The sequence below is a fragment of the Astyanax mexicanus genome, chromosome 12 (genome assembly GCF_023375975.1).
Source record: "Astyanax mexicanus isolate ESR-SI-001 chromosome 12, AstMex3_surface, whole genome shotgun sequence".
In the NCBI taxonomy this organism is placed as follows: domain Eukaryota; kingdom Metazoa; phylum Chordata; class Actinopteri; order Characiformes; family Acestrorhamphidae; genus Astyanax; species Astyanax mexicanus.
Window position 1 is genome coordinate 31,935,449 of NC_064419.1, and position 10,908 is coordinate 31,946,356.

The following is a 10,908-nucleotide window of genomic DNA, read 5'->3' on the forward strand; positions in this document are numbered from 1 at the left end:
GAGGAAGAGAGAGGGGGTGTGGGGAAACTGAAAAAGGGGTGGAGAAAGACAAAGGAGGCACTGCTGTGACCAAACTAAAATAAGAAATAGAGCTAGAAATTAAAAAGTGAGAGAGAGTAAGAGACATATGAAAAGGTGGTAAAATAAAGTGTGTGTGTGTGTGTGTGTGTGTGTGAGAAAGTGGGAGAGAAAATGTGTAAGAACGAGGAAAAGATAGAAATGAGAGAGCAACAAAGGCCAGATGATGAGACACATTGTGTGCCATGTGAAAGATAACCCACAAGCCTATGAGCATTACCTTTCATTTTTAATTAATTTATCATTCATTTATCATTATTGAAATTTGAATTTCTTTTTATTTTAAATTATTTTAATAATTATTATCAATACTATTATATTTTGCTAAGAACATGACAAAAACCCTATGTTCAGGGTTTTGTGATATTCTTGAAGTTTAACACGTGTGAATATTTGTCATGCCAATAAGGCAGAAGAAAGAGAGAGAGAGGCTGCTGCACATTGAGACACTCAGCTGAATAAACAGAAGAATATTTTAGCCTTAACACTGAGCAGAGCCAGATGACGAAGCAGAAAAATCACTGCTACACTTCACACAGACCAGTCTGGAGTTTTACAAAAGTAAAAAGTAAATATGTAAGGAGAAAAGTCTTGAACACAAATGTCTAAACGACAATTAAATTTACACAATTTTAAAAATAACATCATTCAACCAAACCAGGTTTGGTGTCTAAAGTTTGCCTAATATTTCATTAGCTACGAAGCTAATGGAAGCTCATACCCCACCAAATAGCATGCTAATCATGAAGCTAATCACACACTCTTCTCACACCATGTGGAGGTGTTTAGTAATCTCCTAAATATGTGGTTTCTGACACTTTATGACTCCATATAATATACAAACATGAACTGAAGTACTGTCACACTTGTTTTTAGCTATGAAACATACTTTTTAAAGGTCTGGACTGTAGGTGTGTCTAATCTGCGGACTGTTCTCTGGCTGACCCGTTTGAGTTATGTTAGGCCATCTGAACATAAACCAAAACTTGGCAAAAAATGAAAGAACAATTTTTGCTCTCTAAGAATGAGAGTCAGGTGTTTTCTATAACTAAAGTTAGTAATTTTTCATCAATTTCAGTCATAATAATGTAAAGATGTTTTATGTAAATGCAATACTGAAACATTTCACATATTATTACACGTACAAAGTAATATAATTATTATAATTATAATAATTGTTATATAAAAATTATAATATAATATTATATAATAATGTATTTCAAATGTATACTTGAGCATATTTTACAAGTTATTTATGATAATTTGTAACTTGCATCTGCTTATGAGTCTTTTCTCTTTGGCACCTTCAGAACAGAGCAAATTCTAAATTATAATGCAATAAATGCAAAATGAGTTTCAATATAGAGGAAATCTGATCCTAAAACAGACTGGCAAGTCGCACTTAAACACTTAGTCATCTACCTAACTTGCTAGGTTAGCCAGCCGAATGAACTAGAACTAGAAAACAATGATATATTCTAAAAATATATATATATTACAAATAAGATTTATGTTTCAAATAGGTCTGTCACAATCACTATTTTCTACCAGACAATATATTGACACAGAAATAATTGTTATCAATGATATTATAGTACTTTTAAGACCAGTTGATGGCAGTGACATAATGGTAATAAAACAGCACATAGTAAAGCAGTCACACCATTTTAAAAGACAATGAACTTTTAATGAATAGTCTTATCTGGACAGGATAAGTTTCTCAGGGGGACATCTGAGAAAAATACTTTACACCTCTACTCTGTGATAAAACTCTTGCATCCAGACTGCAACTGAAAAAACAGGAGGACCAGTGGGTTTTTTTTGGCTTTCTCGGTCACAACATCGCGTTCAGACACTACTCCATTTCCACTGGCTGTTGTATTTACGTGGATCTCTTAAAGTGTATTTACGGTGCGTGGAAGTGGACATATACCTATTTTATTAAAAGAAAAACAGATACATGGGTCATTCCAAATGGGAATAAAATCACAGAGGACGCCCATAAAAGAGAAAATTACACCAGGACCCCCTGAGAAATTAATCCTGTCCAGATAGGGCTGTAGTGTGGACGTAGCATTCTTTTTCTTCACCTACCACAGCCTATTTTGCATGTATGAGATGCATTTTTTCAGATATTGGTCATCACATGACTAAACAATAAATACTGTTGTATGTAAAAAAAAAAAAACACTCAAAGATACATAATGGTTCAGAAAAACTTCTTGAGGTCATGAAAATGTATTGTACAAAAAGTTGACAATGTAATTATCGGAACAGGCCTAGTTTAAAATATATTCATCCTAGCTTACTAGCTTAACTAAACTTATTTATGAAATAATTTGCCACTTGTTAAATTGCCTTGTTGTGACACTCTTGTCCTAATATAAATTAAAAAAAAAATAAATACATACATACATATACAACAAAACTAACTCTCACAGTCCCACCTCACCATTATTGTTAGCTATCTTAGCACAAAGACATCCTATTTTGCTCCTCTTCTTGTTAACAAGCCAGCTGTATTGGCCTAACTTAATTTAAAAGGACTCAAAAACGTTTATATGGTTCACCACAGATTAAACTGAGCTGAAACTGTTGATAAATGTACTTAAACAGGATGTATTTTATATCTATGGGATATACTTTAGTCGCTATACATCTGAATAAGTTGCGTTCCTCACCAGCGGGAGCTCAAATGACCGTTGGACTTTGAATTTTAAATGAGAAGCGATCTGCGCGTGCGCTGCCGCACAGCGCTACAACACACCAGAATCAACCAATCAGCTCATTAACAAGCCCTTCCCACCAGGACTGGGAAACACTGCGATACAGAAGTACTGCCAATAGAATAGGACTCTCTGAAGCAAATAATCATGTTGACACAGTTAATGACAGTCGTGGGCTAGAGGAGCATTCATCCCTCCAGCATTGAGCTGTGGCACAGTAGAACTGTTGTGTGGAATGATGCTGCTTTGTCTAATACTTTTGGGATGAGTGTAGGAGTATGTGGGAGTATGTTGTGGGCAGGTGAGCATCCAATATCCTGAAGCATTTCTTTAATACACTGCCTGGTCAAAAAAGGGTCACCACCTGGATTTAACTAAACAAGTGATTAGGGGTTGCTGCAGTTGGTCAAGTCTAGGTTCACCAACAGCATGTGTTTAAAGAATGAGGTCAGCTGACTACCTGAATATACTGTATGACCAGGTTATTCCTTAAATGGATTTTTTTCCTTCCCTGATGGCACGGGCATATTCCAAGATGACAATGACAGGATTTATCTGGTTGGAATTGTAAAAGATCCGGGAGCATGAGATCATCATTTTCACACATGGAGTGGCCAATCTTTGGGATGTTCTGCAGAAGGATTTGCGCAGTGGTCAGACTCTACCATCAACGCAACACAAGAAAAAATAATGCAGCACTGGAATAAAATAAATATTGTGATATTGTAGAAGCTTATTAATCAAAACAATGGCACAGCAAGTGCATGCAAATGAAAATTGTCATTTCATGTTATGGAGTGTTTGTTGATGACCTCATGTCAAGTATCAGCTTGTCTTACAAGCAACTATTAACCATTTTTATAGTAAATTATGATGCAGAAAAGTGTGCAATAATTAAATGCAAAAATAATTAAAATCCTTCTATGGCATCCCAGGTAAACAATGTTCCAAAGTGTGCCCTTTTCAAGTGGAGTTAATAAGATGCTGCCATGTAAAGGGTTCTACAGGTGAAAAAACATGATCCAGTAAGGTACTCATCTAATGAAGAAATGTCCCACCAATGGATTAAATTAAATATGACGTGGTGCCCTTGGGTTGCCCTAACAACAGGATAAGCTGTATTTGACTGAGGAAAAATCACAGAATCAGTTCTTAACATGCCGTCACTAACTGACTCATATCTTTCTGTTCCATGTGAAAAAAAAATCCTTCTGGAATGGATTTACCATTGCCTCTAAAGGTCCAGCGTCCATCGCTGAGAGTGGTTGTGCTATAGTCCCACAGTGACAGGAAACATACAGGCAATGTGGAAAAGACACCTCATTCATTTCTGTCTCTGTATTACACACACACACACACACACACACACACACACACACACACACACACACACACACACACACACCATTTAAGGCTATTTAAGGCCATATGCAACACATTTTGCTTGTGTAATTGTTTTTTAAATGAACACAAATAACAAAAAATAACAAGTAATGACAGATTCATAATCTGTAAATTGATCAGTTTATTTATACATTTGCGCATTTTATATAGAGATTTTATATAATTCTGTCAACTGCTAGCTTGATGCACTGTTGGCTGAATTAGCAAAAGCTAAGTCTGCTATTCCAAATATATATAATTATATAAATATACAATATTAAATATTAAAATATATATACATTAAAATATATATACATCAGCTCAAAGACACCCTGTGTTGATCAACATCACCCAAGGAGTGATGAGGGGAAAGAGCACCATCTACCCACCCAGAGAGCAAGTCCAATTGTGCTCTCTTAGAGCTCCGGCAATTGATGGTAAGCTGCATGACAGGAATTCAAACCAGATTATAGTAGCAGCGCTTTGGTTAGTTGGACCACTCGGGACCTCCATTGTTCCAATTAGCTAACTTTAGCTTATGCTTAGTATTTAACTGTTGAGGAGAAAATTAGCTAGGTTTGAATCAGTCCTTTAGCCCTTCTATACCCTAAGCTCTCTCCATCTATCAGATACATTGCCACTTTATAATCATGTTTTACTCTGGTCATGGCACTTTTAGAAGGATGCTGAGGCTACAGTAAGCTGGATTTGCCTTGACTGCTATTGTGTCTCATACCTGGCAGCCCAGGGTGTGGAAATAGCACTGGGGACATACTGGCTAAAGCACTACTGTCAAGAGATGCTAGTGTTTAAACTAAGCATGTTACCTTAATATTTGGTGACAGATACTGATCATTATATTAGTTAGTAAAGAAAATATAACCCATATCGATCATTTAACACATTGTTTGACGATTACTACAACAGAGACACACTCCACATCTGAGCCCATAGTAAGTTTAGCACTGCAGACTCATCTGACCGCAGTCTGACCTGTGAGTAATCACGCTGTGAGAGGGGAGAAAAAGGGGAGAGCGGACGAGAGAGGGAGGGAAATGGTGAAAGAATGGAGGAGAGACGGGGTAGCAAGGAGAGACTGGTACAAAAAAAGAAGAAAAAAAAGAAAGAAAAGAGAGAAAGAGAGAGCAGTAAAAACAAAGGGAGGCGGGAGGGAGGGGTTATTGACCAAAAGGCTCTAAGAGTTCAAATGGAGAAAAAAGCTGAATCTTTGTGCTCTGCACACGGCCCTGAACTCCTCTCATTAATACGAGGCAGGTTCGGAGACTTGAGAGAAGATTGATTCACACACACACACACACACACACACACACACATGCTCACTCACAAGCACTGTTTCCTATCAAACAAATTCAGATACAAATTTGAGAGATTAAAGATTAGAACCTGAGAAAGGAGAGAAAAAGAGAGAAATTGGAAAGATATAGGTAGAAAGAGAGATAAAAGAAGAAAAAGAAATAGGTAGAGAGAGACATGGCAAACAGAGCGAAGGAAAAATGAGTGTGGGAAAGAAAAGAAAGAAGGGGGAGAGTAAAAGCGAGAAAGAGACTTTTGAAAATGAAGCATAAAAAAGTAAACAGGAGAGGAAGAAAATGAGACAGAGAAGGAGAAAAAGAGAAAATAAGGAAATAAAGAAGAGGGGAAAAGAAAAGTGAGGGAACAGGAGAAAAACAGATGAAAGAAGAGAAAGGATAGAAAGAGAGAGAGCAGATGAAAAAATATAGAAAAGAATGCAGAGAGGCAGACGTGAAAAAAGAAAATAATTGACAAAATGGTAGATAGAAGTTAGAAAGAGCAAGAACTGTGATGGTCTCTTTTCCTCTTTTTCTATTGCTCTGCTTAATATCTCTTTTTCCAACATCCTAAAAACTACACCCGTCTTGATAAAAAAAAAAAAAAAAACACTTGTAGGTTTGGTTGCATAATGATGGAAACACTGATGTCTCTCTGACTCAGATCCTCATCTATAGAAGCTCAGAACAGAGGGAATCTGGGCCACCACACTGGAGCAGGGGAGGAATCCGCTGAAGTTTTCTTTTCCGCTGGAGCAAAGCTTGCCTGAGGATGGTGGTGGTGGTGGAGGTGGAGGGGGCATGGCGATGGCTTTAGCAGCACGTTCTTAACTCTCTTTCTCTCTCTCTACACACACACACACACACACACATCTGGAACTCAGATCACACACAGATGGGTAATTCTGGCACCTTCTCCAAGCATTTCCTTCTTCTGGTATGAGCGATAGTTTGGCAAAAATAAAATTCACACAACTATTTACACAGCTTTCCCTCCCTTACCCCAAATATCGCCAACATGTTTGTTGGCTTTTCAGGTTGAGCACTGGAGACATGAAGCTAATGTATGTAGTAATGGAATTGGTTTACCCGTCAGCATGATGCCAATTGCCAATTGCACGTAACAAACTGAGAGTTCACACACTCTCTCATTTGTTGCCAAAAGCGTTTTTGATGTTGGAGGAGAGGTCCTCCATTCAGCTTCATCCAAAAAGTATTAGATGGGTGTAGTGGCAAAATTTTGTTTTTAAATAAACCACTTCGTGTGGGCAGCCTAAGGTTTCTGACTCGTATCCATCTCCCATGCATTCCATTATCCACATTACTTAGGTGTACTCACGGACCAGTTGAGTTTCCTTTTGTTTTCTTTAATTCTTGATGTCTTGGTAACACAAAAGTATCTCAGCACAAACACAAAAAAGAACAACAGGTAAAATAAAACAGAAATATCACTTGGTCAAACACTAATCTTCTTATGCACGGACACGGACAAGGCCAAAAAGCTATATGCCTTCATCACTGCACACACGTCAACTAAAACGGCTCCTCCCTCCTTCTTCCTTACACATATCCCTCAGAATGCTGTTAACCAATCAAAATGCAGCATAAACATTACCTTTCTAAATCAGCATAGGTAAAGCATAACTAGTCCAAAACAATACTAATATTATTCTGGCATGTAGAAAATTATTCATTATTCATTCAAAAAATATTCACAAAAATTACTTTCAATAATTTGGCTCTAACAATGGGGTTGAGGTCAGAGTTCTTACACACCAAACTCAAGGAACCACATCTTTATGGACCTTGATTTGTGCTTTTAGTCAGTCATGCTGGAACAAATAAGGTCGTCTTTACTGTTTTCACAATGATGGAAGCATTCAGCTGTCCAAAATGTTTTGGTATGTTAAGGCATTAAGAATTTTCTTTACTAAAACAGGAGCCAAAAAATGTATATCCCTCCGTCACCAAACTCCGCACAATGCCTCTTCATGCCTGACTTGCTGTGTTTCCTAAACACTGCCACTTTTCAATGTATCTATCCATTCATCTATCCACCCATCAACTGAAGTGTTTTAGCATAGCTTCAAATAATAGCAACAGTCTTGTGTCTGCATGTAAGTCTATTTTTTTTTTATAAAGTTGCGCCATGAGGTCTTTTTACACATGAACTATCAGATTTTCACGAGCAAAATTACACAATTTCACTTAAATGTAGCTGCGCTTTCTATACATACTCTCTGTCTTTAAAAAGAGCCAGGTTAAATGTGTTTCAGTCCATTTACGTAACAGAAAGTCACATAGTGTCAGAAACCAAATAAGTGTAATTATATAGGCATTATACTGTAGATCTAATATGAAACTAAAAACCTTAAACTAAATATAAATATCCAATTAAACTGTTCTCTAAACTAGAAACTCGAATGTGAGATTACTGAACACCACACAGTTTAAGTGTGTTTAGATTTAGGCTTGCAGTAGCACCATGTTATTTAAGACATGTCTTGGCTGATTGGTTATGTTTAAAGAAAGGGGAGTAAAGTGTGTAACCTTGATCTCTATAAGACGTAATAGCAAACTGTGTGATTTTTCTTGACTCCGTGTGGATGTGTTTAAATGAAAGTCTGGTGATGTACTCAGACCCAGTTTCCTTCAGTTTTTTTTTCGTCTAGACATTTTGGAGACCTTGTCTGGGACAGACCTGTTTGGGTTAAAGTGAGCCAGATGAAAGCCAGACATCATCACTTACAAAAAGAGAGGGTGTTCTCTAATTTGCTTTGTTAATGCATCTCCTATGTCATCACACGGGTGTTCTTATTAACCCAGTGGGCTTTAAGAGCAGTGGTTTAGGGCCTCGGCTACAAGGGGTGGGTGTGGGGAGGGGCTCAACCCATTTATTTCAAGGTAAACATTGGCTTTAGCTCCTTAGTAAAATCTTATACAGTCAAACTAACTTAGCCTTTAGCCTAGTTTAGCAAACTGTAGAATGTACTTAGCTTTGTATAATTACTGTCAAACCTTAGCCTATGTTTATTTGACTTAAACTAACATTATCTCTAGTCAAACAGAAATAAATACAGCACAGAAATACACACACACACATGCACACACACGATCATACTATTTTTTGTCAGACAATGAAGCAGACCCCTAATCGCTGTAACAGGGAGCACATATAGGCAAACAGTGAAGAGTTCCTGCATTTTTCTCTCACATTTTTTTTCACAACCGTAGTGTTCACTAGGTCTCCTCCAGCGTCTAATCAAACCCTCATTAATTCAAAAGATTCTGGAAAAACTCTTAAGCTTCTCTAAACATCCCAAGAGACAAGCCTGGAAGCGCAATGCTAGCTCATGCTAGCTGAAGCCTGCCTGTGTGTGTGTGTGTGTGTGTGCACATGCCAAAGCAGCAGGTTTGCATTTAAAACATAAATGAATGAGCCAAGACAGCACAAGCCAAAGGAGCACAAGCTACTCAGGAAATCGGTGCAGTGTTTCTGCAGAAAGCTCTACACTGATGTTTTAGTGGAGAACACCCTGAATATTTCAGAAGATTAAATCAGTGCATGTGTGTAGCTATGTCATTTTATGTTAATAAACTGGTTGCAGTTATTTCATTAATTTCAAAGAATTATTTGAAAATAAAATAAAAACTCCTCTCCACTTTTTTTCTTGTTTAACTGTGATCTAGTGTGGAAAACAGTAAAACACATACCACATACACAGGAACATTTAATGAGTAGTGGAAAAGCCTGAACAAAATGGGAAAAACTGGTGTGAAACTGTGGTACACTGCAGATATTACTTTATAAAGACTTAGACTGTTTTAAAGTGGTTGTACATTAAACCAGGCCTTGTCATGACTACAACACAAATGCAGATACTATTAATTTAGCCTCTAAACCGACCAGTGAACCTACATATCTTTAAGATTTTATATGTATTATTGGAGGTGGAAAAAAAATCCTGAATAAAATATATGTTTAACTTAGGGACTAGCACAACACACTGGATGTATCCCTTCAGTATAAACATTAGCAAGAGAACCTGTTTTGTGAATGCAAATTGTAGAATTAGTTGTACTGGACTTTTGCTAAAGTAAATTCTTCTCAGCCCCTTTGTGGGCAATGGCCTGTGTGAAAATAGGGCAAATAAAAAATTAAAAAATAAATAAGGGGGCAGTTTCTCCAGAACAGTGTGTCATACCAAACACACTTTGAATGACTTACCATCTTAGGAATTCATCTATCCATCCATCCATCCATCCATCCAGCCATTCCATCTTCTTTCTGCTCAGGGTTGAGGTGGCGAGCACCCCCTGGACAGGGTGATTCATATACACTCACACCTAGCGGGCTCTTTAGCATGGCCAGTTTACTTACCACATGCATTTTGAAGGGTGCAATTACCTGTAGGAAACACATCAACAAGACACAAGTCTTCACAGACAGTTACTGATTCATGGATTAAAACTACCATCCCAAAACCTTAAAGCTGTGCAATGCACACTATCCACATCTCTGTGTGCAGCCCATAATTTAATCATGAAAAATCTGTATTTTTAGTTCAATTGCTGCTTCCACCCAAATGTGAAGAAATGTGCTGTTATTTTTCATGCTTAAAGTTTCACACTTACTACAGTGAAATCCGAACCCCTCGGTGGTGGTCCCATCTGAAAGAGGCTTTGGCACATAGGCTATGTTTCTACAGAGCTCCTGAAGGCACATGGTTTATTATTCTAATGTAAAAAAGGGAAAACCACTACATACTAAGTGGTGAGCACCAGAAAGTATATTCACTGGTCTGTACATGACTTCACATGACTGCTACGCTCCATCCTGTCATCATGAAAGGGGGAGTTTATGATTTTTCACACGAAGTGATTAAGCCTAGTCAGATATTAGATTTGCATTTTTATGGAAAATCTCTATTCAAAATGCAGTTTATAGGCCATAGCTGTCAAGTGCTGTTTTGGCCAGGAAACTACCGTATTTAACTCCTCTTTCCCAACGCCCCTACAGCCATGTTTGGGAAGTTGGAAACAGGTAGTTAGGTTAGCTAGATTGCCAGATTTCTTGGCTAGTGCGAGCTAGCTTGACATCAAACCTGTAGCAAACAGAGAATAATGGAAGCTAGTAAGCTATAGTTTAAACTGACAGACATCTTTAATGACTAACAATAACCTGCCTTGCTGAGTAGATGTTCAACAGTAAAATAAAGCTGTTAGCTAGTTAACTAGGTTAGCTAACGTTAACTTCATTTTTTTCAGTGTGAAATATTTTAGCTAGGAAGCTAAAGGTAGCTATAAGCACAGAGCTAATGATAGCCAGCTATCTAGTGCTCACCAATTGGTATGTGGTTAAACCATGTCCCTTTATGGGCTCCATATGTTTCTGTGTAATCTAAAGAGAG